A 16,191-nucleotide genomic window follows, 5' to 3' on the forward strand; every position below is an offset into this window, starting at 1 on the left:
AGTCATGAATTGTGGAGAACAAGAAGCAATGTATCATAGTAAGCGGGTTTATATCTAACAACCGATAGCAGCATTGAACCAATCGCTTCTGTGAACCTGGTGACTTGTTTTGCCATTGGTCACTTGTAGTAGGTCCTTTGTTTTGATTCTTCCTTATTCATGCTTTCTCCATCTGTAGCCCCTAATGTTTCTTCATCTTTGTCATCATGATGTAGGTCTTTTGAAATTAGTTGCCTAGCTAATTTAATATTGAGTCCTTTGTTGAAGTGAAGCTTTCTTTTCATTTCAAATTGTGGCTTTTTTTTCTCATTCTTCAGGTGAGAGGTCACTGACCTCTTGACTGCGTGATTGTTCCTGACCCCGCACTTTGGCTGGGAGCTTCCAGCAGCAGCAGCAGCAGGTAATTTCTTAGCTAGGCTCTCTGGTGCCATGGCCCAGTGGTTTCTGCATCACTGCACGGGTCGCCATCATCGCCCATCACACTGTGGTAGGGAGTGCTTGGTTCATCTATTTTCATGAAGCCATAGTCTTTGTCTGCTGGATGATATTTCGCCAGGAGATTCCTTTCATCCCACTTCTGGGGGTTTTTGGCTCAGCTCCTCTTCGACAACGCCGCGGGGCTGTTCGGCCGATGCCACCATAGAGGAAGTCATAGAGGTCTTGTTCTTCAGGATCCCTTTGATGGGCCGGTGCCCGGCGCTCCGGGTCTCGGCTCGGTGTCGCTGCTTGGCGCGGGCTCCGTGAAGAGAAGGATCAGGAACCAGCCGAGTGCGCCAGGCAGCTGCGGAGCTGGCTCAGGGCTAAAGTCGTCTCACATGCTGTATCGTAAACGGCTACCGGAGGGATTGTCATGACACCACGACCCCGACGCCAGAGCCAATGCTGAGCGGGTGGCGGCTCCTCGCATGCCCTTGGCGGCCAGCACTTTACCTGTGGTCTATGCTTTAAATCAGTGACCAAGATATGATAGTATTTCACCCATAGCCGGGTTTCCTGGGGCCAGGGGTCAGGGGGTGGAGAAGGGAGAGGTCTCTCTTATCACTACCTGTAATTATGCACCTATGGTATTTTTCTTTCCCACGCCTACAACTTTAGGTTCTGCTGGGCTTGAAGTCTTAGTTCCCAAAAGAGGAATGCATCTATCAGAGAACATAGCAATGTTTCCATGAAACTGGAAGTTCAGGCCAGGCCCGGTGGCTCCCACCTGTAATCCCAGCGCTTTGGGAGATAAAGGCGGTTGGATCACCTGAGGTCAGGAGTTTGAGACCAGCCTGGCCAACATGGTGAAATCCCGTTTCTACTAAAAATACAAAATAAAATAAAAGGCCACCATACCCAACCTGACCTTGGCACTTTTGAAGAGTACAAACCAACTAGTTTGTAGAAGGTCCCTGTACTTGGATTTTTTAAATGTGCCCTTAGGTTAAACTCAGGTTCTACGTTTTGGGCAAGAATACTAGAGATCTGATGTGGCTCCCTTCTCAGTGCGTCCTGTCAGAGATGTCTCCTTCCTGGACTTGGCTGACTTTGGTTCCCTGGATTAGGTGACATCTCCCGGAGTTCTCCACTGCAAAGTCTTTATTTTTCCCCTTTGGAGTCAGTAAGTATCTTATGTAGAGATCTTTGAAACCCTGCAATTATCCTGTTTCCCACCATGCTTGTCCACTGCTTTTGGCATCGGTGGGTCGTTCTTGAGCAGGCCCTGTTTCAGGCACTGGGCATTAGCAACTCCAGCTGTGAGTTTCTTCTGTCCCTTTTGAGACCTTTTTTCTTTTTTCTTTTTTTTTGAGACGGAGTCTCACTGTCTTGCCCAGGCTGGAGTGCAGTGGCACCATCTTGGCTCACTGCAACCTCTGCCTCCCAGGTTCGAGTGATTCCCCTACCTCAGCCTCCTGAGTAGCTGGGACTACAGGCACCCACCACCATGCCTGGCTAATTTTTGTATTTTTTGTAGAGACGGGGTTTTTACCATATGGGCCAGGATGGACTCCAACTCCTGACCTTGTGATCCACCCACCTCAGCTTCCCAAAGTGCTGGGATTACAGGTGTGAGCCACCATGCCCAGCCCTTTTCAAGAACTTATGAAGTGTGGGTGATGAGTTGGCTGTACCTAACCAGGCCAACAGCCCTCCTTTGCAGGGCAATGGCCACAGCTGCTCCTGCCATTCAGCACCTGGTTTTGGGATAGGGCCTGTGGGGTGGGGGTGGGGGTTGGGGTTCTTTGGAGGGCACCCATGGGCTGAGCTGCAGCTTCACTAGGCTCTTGCTAGTGAAGTTGTGGACCCAGCGTAACTCCATCTGCAAATTTCATTCATTTATTGGGAAAGGTTGTGTATTTCCAGGTTCCAGGAATTCAAATGTGGGAATCTCTGGGGAGGCCATTATACTGCCCACCACAAGTGGTTGGGGCTGGGCGCAGTGGCTCACGCCTGTAATCCAGCACTTTGGGAGGCCAAGGGCAGTGGATCACTTGAGGTCAGGAGTTTGAGACCAGCCTGGCCAACATGGTAAAACCCCATCTCTACAAAGAATACAAAAATTAGCAGGGCATGGTGGCGGGTGTATGTGGTCTCAGTTACATGGGAGGCTGAGGCACAAGAATTACTTGAACCTGGGAGGAGGAGGTTGTACTGAACCAAGACTGAGCTACTGCATTCCAGCCTGGGTGACAGAGTGAGACCCTGCCTAAAAAAAAAAAAAAAAGTAAGTGGCAGGCCAGGCGCAGTGGCTCATGCCTGTAATCCTAGCACTTTTGGAGGCTGAAACAGGCAGATCACGTGAGGTCAGAGGTTTGAGACCAGCCTGGCCAACATGGTGAAACCCTGCCTCTACTAAAATTACAAAAATTAGCCAGGCATGGTGGTGAGCACCTGTAATCCCAGCTACCCCAGAGGCTGAGGCAGGAGAATTGCTTGAACCCAGGAGGCAGAGGTTGCAGTGAGCCAAGATCGTGCCACTGCACTCCAGCCTGGGCAACAGAGTGAGACTCCGTCTCAAAAAAAAAAAAGGTAAGTGGCAAAATCAGGATTCCAACCCAGGCAGTCTGGTCCCAGCCTGCTGTTGGTCACCACACTGCACTGCCTCTCAGCCCTTAGAAGGCTCTTTCCAGGATGTCCCTGAGAAATGGCCAGTCTCGGCATGAACACCCCTCTGCAGGGAGTGTTCCCCTAGGAACTAGTGCATTAGTTCAGGGTGCTCCAGAAAAACAGAACCAATAGCATGTGTGTGTGTTCTCTGTATAGATACACAACACACACACACACACACACACACACACACACACTTCTTTGGAATGGGTGTAGCTACCCATCATAAAAGGCTGTAACCGAAGTCCTGTTGAGTCAGGGTAGGGATAGGGTGTAGCAATTTTGTTCCAGGTGGTCTTGATTTATGCAGTAACTGGGATCCTAAATCAGTGCCCATGAATGAAATCTTAGAAAGCAATGCAGAGAAGTTCTTTTGCAACATGAATAAAACCTGAATTTTCAAGTGTCCAGCATTGAACCCGCCTGGATTATCACCTCAAGGGATTTCCACTATTTCACTGCATTCAAGCTGGGCATAATAGTTCATAAGTGCATTCTGAAAATGACTTTTTATTGTCACAGTTTAAAAAACAAAAGGAAAGCTTAAAGTATATTAATAAAAATACCACCACTAGGCTGGGGACAGTGGCTCATGCCTGTAATCCCCGCACTTTGGAAGGCTAAGGTGGGAGGACCATGAGGTCATGAGATCGAGACCAGCCTGGCTAACACGGTGAAACCCCATCTCTACTAAAAATATAAAAAATTAGCTGAGTGCGGTGGCACGTGCCTGTAGTCTCAGGTACTCAGGGGACTAAGGAGGAGAATCGCTTGAACCTAGAAAGCAGAGGTTGCAGTGAGCTGAAATCGCACCACTGCACTCCAGCCTGGGTGACAGGATGAGCTCTGTCTCAAAACAAAAAAAAACCACAAAAAAACGCACCAAGATCAGTGGGAAAACTGTTAAGATTTTGGTGTGTTTCCTCCCTCTTATTTCCAGCCCCAAATAATTTTTAGGGAAATGGGAAACACATTGAATGGTGGTTTTTACATCCTGCTTCGTTTACGGTGTCAGTGTATCATAAGCAGTTTCTATGATTATGAAAGTAGATTATTGCGGGATCAGAGGAGGGCTGCAGTGTGAGGTGTCTCTATGAACCACGGTGGCACGGGATCCCAGGTCCCAAGAACAAGAGTCAGACCACACGGTGGTTCTTTTGGGCCACTCTGAACACATAGGAATGGGCCGGGGGCCTTGGAGTCGGTGGAGTTTCAGGCTATAACCAATATTGGGCAGACCAGTGTGCGAGACAAAATTAAGTTGGAGACTGTGTGGCAGCCAGAGAGAGAATGAAGTGTCAGTTTGACGAAGTGACTTACAGACTTGGAGCAAGCAGAGGAGAGGCTGGCCAGGCGGCTGTGGATACAGAGAGAAGTCTCAGGAAGGGTGAGGAAGAGGGTTCTGATCTGTCCCCCAAGACCTTGGGATGCTCCTTCACTCCCCTGGTATTCCCCGAGTGCCTGTCATGCACCACCTGGGGCCAGGTGCAGAGGCAGTAGAGAAGGAACAAGAGAAGCTCTTCCAGGCACAGAGGAGGTGGTGGATTTTGGCAAGTTCTTATTCCAAAGCCTGAAAATTCCTTTTGAGTCCTTCAGGACCCTCCCTGATCTGCCCCGGGTTCCCTTTTTACTTCATCTCCTCTCTCTGCCTCCCTCATTCCTTCCACCCAGCTCCACTGGCCTTTTGTTTTCTTTGAGACAGAGTCTTGCTCTGTTGCCAGGCGCCAGGCTGGAGTGCAGTGGTGCAATCTTGGCTCACTGCAACCTCTGCCTCCCGGGTTCAAGTGATTCTCCTGCCTCAGCCTCCCAAGTAGCTGGGATTACAGGTGTGCATCACCGCACCTGGCTAACTGTCGTATTTTTAGTAGAGATGGGATTTCGCCATGTTGGCCAGACTGGTCTCAAACTCATGACCGCAGGTGATCTGCCTCATGACCTCCCCAAGTGCTGGGATTACAGGTGTGAGCCACTGCGCCTGGCCCACACTGGCCTCCTCGCGGTTCCTGGAAAGCACCCAACCAGATCCATCTTGGGACTTTTGAATTTGCTGTTCCCTCTGCTTGGACGCTCACTTCTACTTTCTCATAGCTCGTGGCTCAACAGCAGCTTCAAGCCTTTGCTGCATAGCCACTGTTCAGTGAGGGCTTCCCTGGAGTCGTGTGTTGAATTGTGTCCTCCCCAAAAGATGTTGAAGTCCTAACCCCTCCTATTGATGAATGTGTCTTTATTTGGAAGTAGGATCTTTGCAGATAACCAAATGTAGATGTGGTCACACTGGAGTAGGGGAGGCGCTGATCCAGTATGACTGGTGTCCTCATAAAAAGGGGAAATTTGGACACAGTCAGGCATACAGCAAGAACACTATGTGAAGATGAAGGTGGAGATTGGGGTGTTGCTTCTACAAGCCAAGGAACCCCAAAGATTTCCAGCAACTGCCAGCAGCTTGGGCAAGGCCTGGAATGGATTCTCCCTCACAGCTGCACAGGGAATCAACCTGCTGACACCTTGATCTTGGATCTCTGGCCTCCAGAACTGTGAGACAGCACATCTCTTTTGCTTTAAGTCAGTCTGTGCATTTTGTTACAGCAGCTCTTGTGAACTTATACACCTGGCTACCTTATTCAACATTTCAGTCTCCCTAGCACTCTCTATCCCTCTTCTCTGCTTTCTTTTCTTTTCTTTTTTCTGTGTGTGTGTGTTTGGTTTTGTGTGTGTTTGGTTTTGTGTGTGTTTGGTTTTGTGTGTGTCTGTGTGTTTTTAACGGAGTTTCGCTTTTCTTGCCTGGGTTGGAGTGCAGTGGCACGATCTCGGCTCTCTGCAACCTCCGCCTCCCAGGATCAAGTGATTCTCCAGCCTCAGCCTCTCGAGTAGTCAGGATTACAGGTCTGCACCACCACACCCAGATAATTTTTTTTTTGTATTTTTATTTATTTATTTTTTGAGCCTGAGTTTCGCTCTTGTTGTCCAGGCTGGAGTGCAATGGCACGACTCAGCTCACTGCAACCTCTGCCTCCCAGGTTCAAGTGATTCTCCTGCCTCAGCCTCCCGAGTAGCTGGGATTACAGGCATGTGCCACTATACCAAGCTAATTTTTTGTATTTTTAGTAGAGACAGGGTTTCTCCATGTTGGTCACAGGCTGGTTTCAAACTCCTGACCTAAGGTAATCCACCCAGCTTGGCCTCCCAAAGCGCTAGGGTTACAGGTGTGAGCCACTGTGCCTGGCCTGTATTTTTAATAGAAATGGGGTTTCACCATGTTGGCCAGGCTGGTCTCAAATTCCTGGACTCAGGTGATCTGCCTGCCTCACCTCCCAAAATGCTAGGATTACAGGCATGAGCCACCGCGCCCAGCCATCGGATTTTTTTTCTTTGCAACCTTTCCCCTTCCAATATGCCAAGTAATTTTATTTATGTCTTTCATTTATTGCCTGCCTCCTTCACTAGAATGAGGGCAGGGATTTTGCTTTTGTTCATTGATTTATCTCCAGGACCTACCACATAGTAGAAACTCAGTAAATGGTTGCTAATGAATAAATCCAACCAAATCTGACACCCAGCCTGTGCTCAGAAACAAACCAGCTTTAGGCCTATCGGGAACAAATGAAATCACATTGACTACTGCATGAAGATGTTTCATCAGATGTCTTTGGATTTATTCATCCATTCAGAGAATATGTATTGAGGGCTTTCTATGTGCCAGGTACTGCTCTCAGTGCAAAGAGCTTAGCAGTGGCAGGGTGCGGTGGCTCACACCTGTAATCCCAGCACTTTGGAAGGCCGAGGCAGGTGGATCACCTGAGGGCGGGAGTTCGAGACCAGCCTGACCAACATGGAGAAACCCTGTCTCTACTAAAAATACAAAATTAGCTGGGCATGGTGGTGCATGCCTGTAATCCCAGCTACTTAGGAGGTGGAGGCAGGAGAATCGCTTGAACCTGGGAGGCGGAGGTTGCGGTGAACCTAGATGGTGCCACTGCACTCCAGCCTAGCAGTAAGCAAAACCAAGAGAGAGAAAGAGACAAGAAACAAATATCTTATAATCTAATGTCAGGTGATGATAAGTGCTATGAAAAGTTAATTAAACAAGTAAATGTACCAGTTAACTGTTGCTGCGAAACACACCACCCTGAAACTTAGTGGTGGGGAAGGTGAGTCGTGGGGGTATCTGGGGAAGAGGGCTCTAGGCTGAGGCAGAGCAAGGACAAAGGCCCCGAGGCGGGAACACGGCTGACCCCGTGAGGAGTGGTGCCATGCCGGTTCTGGGACCACGGTTGATGCCCATACATGTGGCATGCCCTTTCCTTCCCTGTCCTGAGACCACTGGTGCTCTTGCCTGCACGTGTGCCCTTTGCCCCTTGATCTTCACTAACCACGAGTCCTTACCAAGAAGTCACCCTTCTCAATCCAGAAGGTAGGTGCCAGCCAGGTCACCTGCATTGCTGTGTCCACTGCCATCTAACTCAGTGCCCGCGTCGTAGCCCTGAGGACATAGCACTCCTGCCTCTCAGATCAGGCCATCAGGGCCCCAGCACATAAACTGAGCAATAGCTCCGAGCCCAGGAGGCCCAGGTGCCCTTTGCTGGGACTGCAGCTGGTCCCTGACACCTGCCTGGCTCTGACCACGCCTCTTCTCTGGGGCTGAACTCAAGGCCCACAGTCCACCTCACTGGCTGCTGAGCCCCACCTCACACAGCTGGATGATTGCAAACCATAATGGACCCCAGCCGGGCTCTGGGCTCCCTCGGGTCCGCAGCCACCTGTCTAATTTGCCACCCAGAGGTGAACCACTGTAGTGGTGGTTGTACAGTGGTGAGGGTACCAATTTCAGAGCCTAACTTTGTGGATTTGGATGGAGCTCTGCCACATACTTGCTGTGTTACCTTGAACAGGTAATTTCACCTCCGTGTACTGCTTTTATCTTTCATAGAGGGCTGTTACTGCATCTTGAAAATATTACAAAGAGGTCTTAAGAATCACTTGCCATCTTGTTTCCATAGCTGGTCAACTCAGATCTTCATCAGCCTGCTGAACTTTTCTTTCTGTGGAGATTTAGATACCATCCAAAACTTTCTTGCTGTCCTTATTGTGACCTGTGGAATCAAAGTGGCAACCTGAATTTGATAACAATGCTTAATGTTGTTTCCTTCAAGAATTAACTGATCACTCATCTTTCTGGGCTTAAGATGTTGAAAAAGCAATGCCTGGTCTCATGGAAACCCTGATGATGTATCGGAAGCCCAGGGGAGCACCCCGACTACAGGCAGTGTCGCCAGTTCCTTCCTATCTCCCACCATTTGTCAGCCTGGAGCCTCCTCTTTTCCTTTCCAAGGAGACCGAGTTCAACATTGATGTGATGCAATCCCTCCACAGGGTTCTTCTGGGACCCTTCCCAATCCCTGTCTGTCCCTTCCTGGTGAGGCTGATGCTTTCTGGAATGCTGATGGTCTGATTGCTGAGAATGACCTTTATTCTCACCACAGATGGGGCCAAGGGAGAACTCCTGGTTTTGCTTCTGTTTCTCCATCCATAAAATGGGACTTATCAGTTCTGATCTCATAGGTTTTCTGGGAGAATTCATTGAGTTCATGCACATAAAGAGCTCAGAAGGGCGTCTGGCAGGCAGAAGGTGCTGCTTCGGCTCTAATGATACTACTGCATGAGAGTCTGTGACTCTTGGGCAAAACCTTGGATAGTCTTCTGCTGACCCAGAGCTGGGCCCTGCCGCCAGACCCCACCTCAAGGCACCATGTCCACCTGGGCCTCTCAGGTGGCTTTCCCTTCTTGGTTGGCCCCACCAGCTGGATCACCCCCATGGACCACCTGCTTCGGCTCACTGCAGGCTCCGCCTCCCAGGTTCAAGCAATTATCCGGCCTCAGCCTTCCAAGTAACTGGGACCACAGGTGTGTGCCACTGCATCCGGCTAATTTTTGTATTTTTAGTAGAGACTGGGTTTAACCATGTTGGTCGGGCTTGTCTTGAACTCCTGACCTCCAGTGATCCACCCACCTCAGCCTCCGAAAATGCTGGGATTACAGATGTGAGCCACTGTGCCCAGCCCATCTAACTTAATCTGAATGAAATCCCACTAAAACTATAGCAAAGGGATTTAAAAGTTAACGTGCAAACCCATAAGGAAGGTGAAAAGGCAGACCTGGGAAACTGAGTCATAGTTGGCCAGTGGGAGGAGCAAAGAACCAATGTCATTTACCCTCCTGAATCCTCAACAGGGTAAATCCTGAACAGGCAGGACTAGGGACCTCTGAAGGTGGGGTGAAGCTGAGAAGCGGGGAGCCCTGGGGGCCACCTTGGCGGCTGCTGACCCAAACCACGTGAACAAATGCAGTGCGCTTACCCAACCCTCTCCCTTTGGTGGGCCCAATGTCTTGCCTACATAAGCGCCCTAATCCAAGTGAGCCCTGGGTTTGCCAAGACTTGGTGTACCCCCTGTCTTTCTCAGAAGGGCCTCTGAACACGCTCAGGGAAACTGAAGCCATTTCATGACCTGAGACCCCACTGGAATATCTCATCCTGGAAGCCTTCATCTTGAAGTGGCAATGAGGCTCTGACCTTATGTAACCGGCCTTGTTGTTCATACCCAGCTTTTGAAAACTCAGCATTGTTTGTTTAGGTATATATAGTCAGGCGATTAAAAAACAAACAAAAAAACCGATTTCAAGTGTAAGAAAATGATTAACACCAAAGTAACCCAAGTGGTCGCCTCTTTAGGAAGAGAGGATGTCATTAAGGAAGAACTCACATGGGAATCTGCAGCAGGTTGAATTATGCCCCCACAAAGATATATTCAAGTCCTAACCCCTATGTATCAGGCTGTTCTTGCATTGATATAAAGAAATACCTGCGACTGGGCTATTTATTTGTTTAATTATTTATTTGAGACAGAGTCTTGCCCTCTTACCCAGGCTGGAGTGCAATGGCAACTCCATCTCTGCTCACTGCAACCTCTGCCTTCCAGTTTCCATCAATTCTCTTGCCTCAGCCTCCCGAGTAGTGGGGATTACAGCACACAACACCACATCCAGCTAATTCCTGCATTTTTGTGGAGATGGGATTTTGCCATCTTGGCCAGGCTGGTCTTGAACTCCTGACCTCAGGTCATCCACCCACCTTGGCCTCCCAAAGTGCTGGCATTACAGGCGTGAGCCACTGCACCGGGCCTGTTGTTCCATTCTTTGTGTTCATGAGTTCTCATCATTTCGCTCCGACTTACAAATGAGAACATGTGGTATTTGGTTTTCTGACAAAAGAGGACTTTCTGGGGTCAAGCTTGAATGTTGCAGATAGTAAGTTACAGCAGACAGCAGGGGGGTCCTGAGCTTGGTCTCTTACAAGCTAACATTTCTAGTGATCACGGGCCAGACAACATCCTAGCCAGCGCGACCTCCAAAAGATTGGATGCTGTTCCTTCCCAGAGGCAGCAGACTGTGCACCCTCTGGGGAAGATTCTGGACAGGGTAGCTGTCCAGGGGTGGGTTGCTCAGTGTCCCTCAGAAAGTTCTCTAGGAGCCTGTGTGAACTGCAGTTCTGGGGGCTCCTGCCTTCCTATACAGAAGGCAGCCAGAGGTTACCTTTATCTGGCCTGATAGGGGGTGCTTTGGGAATAGCTAAGAGTCCCGAATACAACAAAGTGGGCATGATCTGAGCAGCTCACCATCTGCAAGATGCTCACTACAACCTTGGACCTTATCTGGATATCTGCAGATGACCATGAGGCCAGGAGGGCGGCCTCACCATTGGCCAGAGGCGCTCCTTTAAGAAACTGATAAAGGCCAGGCATGGCGGCTCATATCTGTAATCCCAGCACTTTGGGAGGCTGAGGCAGGCAGATCACTTGAGGTCAGGAGTTCGGGACCAGCCTGGCTAAAGTGATGAAACCCTATCGGTACTAAAAATACAAAAATTACCCGGGTGTGGTGGCACGCGCCTGTAATTCCAGCTACTCGGGAGGCTGAGGCATGATAATTGCTTGAACCCCAGAGGCAGAGGTTGCAGTGAACCGAGATTGTGCCACTGCCCTCCAGCCTGGGTGACAGAGTGAGACTCTGTCTCAAAAAGAAAAGAAAAGAGCCGGGTGTGGTGGCTGACACGTGTAATCCCAGGACTTTGGGAGGCTGAGGTGGGTGGATCATGAGGTCAGGAGTTCAAGACCAGCCTGGCCAACATGGTGAAACCCTATCTCTACTAAAAATACGAAAAATAGCCGGGTGTGGCGGTGAGCACCTGTAATTCCTTGCCTATAGGCTAAGGCAGGGAATTGCTTGAACCCAGGAGGTGGAGGTTGCAGTGAGCCAAGCTGAGATTGCACCATTGCAGTCCATCCTGGACAAGAGCAAGACTCTGTCTCAAAAAAAAAAAAAAAGAAAAAAGAAACTGATACAGACCCAGGAGCCTGGGTTAGGGATGGAACCCCCATCCCATCCTGGTGTCATGGGGCTTCATCTCAACACACCTCCTTCAAAACCCTGTTGGCTTATGACAACTGACCTCCCAAGTAACTTTTCTCTTTCTCATCCAGAGGTAATCAGGACAATGTGAAATTTCCCAGTGATATTTTTTTTTTCTCCAGTTGGTTTCCTGCCTCGTAGTTAGAGGAGATAACAGCTATCCCAGGAATTCTCAATATATGTATATTACTTTAGCTGAGAAAATAATGTTTGAAGGATGGGAAAGTGAATATTGACTACCTCATAGTACGATTCTAAACAAATAGATTGGTTCTATAAGAAAAAGTAATATAAAAGTGTAAGATAAAAATGCACTCGGAAAAATGGGTAGAGATTGGAGAAAGTCACTTTATATCTTTCTCTTAAAGCTGTGTTAAGTTTTCTTTAATGGAGATTCTGGGAAAAGGATCTAATTCCTTTAAAAGCTGGCTGCCCTGCAGCTAAAGCCAAGTTGTAAAACTGTTTGGGATGTAGAAAGGTTAGTAAAGAGACGGACTATATGGCCATTTCTAACGATCTGATGGGAGGGGTGTTTGGAATGGTCTCAATGCTGGCTGTGGAAAGCAATGCTCGGAAAAATAACATCACGGGGCTTTTTATATGGCCCACGGGTATCATGATGCAATGTGATTATTTTTCTGACTTTCTGTTTTTACCACAGGAAAAGGAAGAAATGAGGGAATCAGAGGAATGATCAGATGCCTAATTACAAGTGTTGCTCTCAGATAAATTATAAACAGACAGTTAAAGATTTCTACTACAGCTAGGAAACAAAACAGCCTTTAAACACTTCAGATGTCCACATGCCCTAATTTTGAAGTCACGAGAGCTGTGTATAACCCCAGAGATAATTTTTCTCCAAGGAATGATTCAGCAAAGTTAAAAAAAAAAAAAAAGTAACTCCCACCTCCCCATTCCTGTGCCCATGGCAGACATCATTAATCATTCAAGGCAGATTTTTTTTTTTTCTTATAGAGCCTATATACTGCCCCAGAATTCTTCTCAACAATGTGTGCTGAAGAACTGCTATAAATGGATCAGAACTGGCATGTGAACAGAACCACCACCTAGCACAACAGTCAAAGTGTAGTCTCTAAAGTTCAGCTCAGCCACTTAAGCATTCAGGTAAGTTTTCTTATCTGTAAAATGTAGGTAACAAAAGGACCTACCTTCTAGTATTGTTGTAGGAATTAACTCACCACACCTAAAGGGTTTGGAGCAGAGACAAATAGTAAATATTCAACAAATAGTATTTAAAATGTTTCTAGAATAAAGAGCTAAAGAAGGTCATTTACTGTTTAACCCTGAAGGAAGTATTAGATTAAGATTTAGAAGCAACTGATGAGTTGAAGATTTATTCAACGAAGATATTTAGCAACTACTATTATTTGCTGAGCTTTGTACAAAATGCTGGGAAGTCTATATAATATAGGTACCAATATATAAATCTGGGTCAAAGTTAACCTTTTGAGGGGCATGGTGGCTCACGCCTGTAATCCCAGCACTTTGGGAGGCCAAAGTGGGCAGATCACGAGGTCAGGAAATCGAGACCATCCTGGCCAACACGGAGAAAACCCATCTCTACTAAAAATACAAAAATTAGCCGGGTATGGTGGCCTGTGACTGTAATCCCAGCTACTTGGGGGGCTGAGACAGGAGGATTCCTTGAATCAGGGAGTCGAAAGTTGTAGTGAGCCAAGATCATGTCACTACACTCCAGCCTGGTGACAAAGCGAGACTTCATCTTAAAAAAAAAGAAGAACGACTTTTTTAAAAATTTTGAGACATGGTGTCACTCTGTCACTCAGGCTGAAGTGAACATGTGAACATGGCTCACTGCAGTCCTGACCTCCTGGGCTCATGATCCTCCTGCGTTAGCCTCCCAGGTAGCTGGGACCACAGGTGTGCACCATTATGTCTAGCTAGTTTTTTTTTCTTTTTTTTGAGATGGAGTTTCGCTCTTGTTACCCAGGCTGGAGTGCAATGGCGCAATCTTGGCTCACCGCAACCTCCGCCTTCTGGGTTCAGGCAATTCTCCTGCCTGAACCTCCTGAGTAGCTGGGATTACAGGCATGCACCACCATGCCCAGCTAATGTTTTGTATTTTTAGTAGAGATGGGGTTTCACCATGTTGACCAGGATGGTCTCGATCTCTTGACCTCGTGATCCACCCACCTCGGCCTCCCAAAGTGCTGGGATTACAGGCTTGAGCCACCGTGCCCGGCTCTAGCTAGTTTTTATACTTTTGTAGAGATGGGGTTTTGCCATGTTGCCCAGGCTAGTCTTAAACTCCTGAGCTGAAGCAATTGGTCCACTTTGGCCTCCCAAAATGCTGGGACTACAGGTGTGAGCCAGCATACCCAGTCTGGCCTGGCCTCCTTTTAAATGTAATAATATGCTGATAAGTTATTTGTTTATATTCAGTAGTTTTACATAAAATTTCAATTTACTAAAAAAAGGATAATCAATAGATAAATAGCCAGTTAATTAAATATGGAAAGCTACTCAATTTTGTAAATAACCAGGGAAACAAGTTAATACAACAATGGGAATGGGGGATGGAAGATTTGAGAAATAGAAGATCAATCTAGACATTTAACACCCAGATATAAAGAAATCTAAGAGAAGGCAGAGGCAATTAAGAGGAGAAAATCATCAAAGAAAGAATATAAAAGTATTTCTAGACCTGAAGGGCAGATGTTTCCAGGTAAAGGTCCACTGAAGTCTTTGGCAAAATCAGTGAAAAGACCTCCATCAAGGCATATGATCATGATACTTCTGAATTCCATGTAACTGGGGTTCAGAATTCTAGCTTGAATCCCAGGGATAAAAGAAACAAAAACGAAACCCATTGTTGAGGGAGGGCAGGAAATTAATCATATGCAAAGAAACAGAAGGAAAAAATAGCATTAGATATTTAAGCTATAATTTTATACCCAGCCAATCTATCAGTCAGATGTGAAAGTAGAACAAAGATGTTTTCAGACTGTAATGACTCAAAAAATATTCTTCAGTTAAAAGATAATTTTTTTTTAAAAAAAAGGTAAAACCATTACTCTCATACAGAAATTAAACAAACACGTTAAATATCTTAATATATAAACTTGTTATTAACGAAGAAACCAGTAATGAGGTTACAGCCAGTTTAAAGGAGAAGTTAGGTCATGCATGGTAGCTCCCACCTATAATCCTATAATGCCAGCACTTTGGGAGGCCAAGGTGGGAGGATGATTGAGCCCAGGAGTTTGAGACCAGCCTGGGCAACATAGTGAGGTCTGATCTCTCTTAAAAAAAAAAAAAAAGTAAGAGAAGTTAAAGAAGTACAAATTTATTTAATAATTGATAAATTTGCTGGGTGTGGTGGCTCATGCCTGTAATCCCAGAACTTTGGGAGGCTGAGGTGGGCAGATCACCTGAAGTCAGGAGTTTGAGACCAGCCTGGCCAACATGGTAAAACCCCGTTTTTATTAAAAATACAGAAATTAGCTGGGTATGGTGGCACACACTTGTAATCCCAGGTATTCAGGAGGCTGAGGTAGGAGAATCACTTGAACTCAGGAAATGGAGGTTGCAGTGAACTGTTGCACTCCAGCCTGGGCAACAAGAGCAAAATTCCATCTCAAAAAAAAAAAAAAAAATCGATAAACTTATAAAGGAATTTTGAAACAAATTTGCAAATAGAGATAAACTATTTTTTGTGAGTGGTGGGGAGAGGGATGTGGATTGTTTGTTGCATGTCTGTAGATAAGAATTGGTTGTAAAGAAAAAAAAAAGAATGGTTTTGCATTGCTGCCAGTTATCTACAATTTACAGAGTTTCAAGGGCAAAGAAAGAGACAAAGCCCCATATAATCAGAATTGGAATGCATAGTTTTTCACTGAAACACAAATGCTCCAAGTACACTCCTAAGTAACTTTTGTTAGGACACTAGTAGAGAAAATGCAATTTTAAAAAAAAAGAGACCTGGGAGCTCCGAGATAGGGTATAAGGTATTCAATACCAGAGTGTGGTAATCCCAGGACTACAGGACAGCGTCAGGCCAGAGCCCAGCCAGCCCACACTGCAGGAAGAACGTGCCCCCTGAGAGGGTTCCAGGAAAGGAGAAATGGAACTGATGCGCTTGAGCATATGGAAAAATATCATGGAGAGGCCTTGGCAGACACATTAAACTTTCTAGGGAACACTAATGATAAGTAATAGGAAATAAAATCAATTTTAAAATGAGTTCATTGGCTGGGTATGGTGGCTCACACCTGTAATCCCAGACCTTTGGGAGGCCGAGGCAGGTGGATCACCTGAGGTCAGGAGTTCGAGACCAGCCTGGCCAACATGGTGAAACCTGTCTCTACTAAAATTACAAAATTAGCCTGGTGTGGTGGTGCACCACTGTGATCCCAGCTACTTGGGAGGCGGAGGCAGGAGAATCTCTTGAGTCTGGGAAGTGGAGGTTGTGGTGAGCCCAGATAGTGTCATTGTACTCCAACCTGGGCAATAGAGTGATAATTTGTCTCAAAAAAAAAAAAATGATATTGCTGTAAATGTTTGGTGAAAGAGGAATGGCAGTACAACAATAGCAAACCAAAACAATATTGCGGTTTTATACTGCGCTGTCCGACCTACTGACGAGGCACAGCCCCCAGA

At 46.9% G+C, this 16,191-nt stretch overlaps 1 pseudogene; it reads right to left on the minus strand.

Moving 5' to 3' along the window:
- Positions 1-18: 18 nt before the first annotated feature.
- Positions 19-907, minus strand: LOC116550042 (annotated as a pseudogene).
- Positions 908-16,191: the final 15,284 nt, after the last annotated feature.

Source organism: Sapajus apella, unplaced genomic scaffold, assembly GCF_009761245.1.
Source record: "Sapajus apella isolate SASKATOON/1434 unplaced genomic scaffold, GSC_monkey_1.0 scaffold7, whole genome shotgun sequence".
NCBI classification, from domain to species: domain Eukaryota; kingdom Metazoa; phylum Chordata; class Mammalia; order Primates; family Cebidae; genus Sapajus; species Sapajus apella.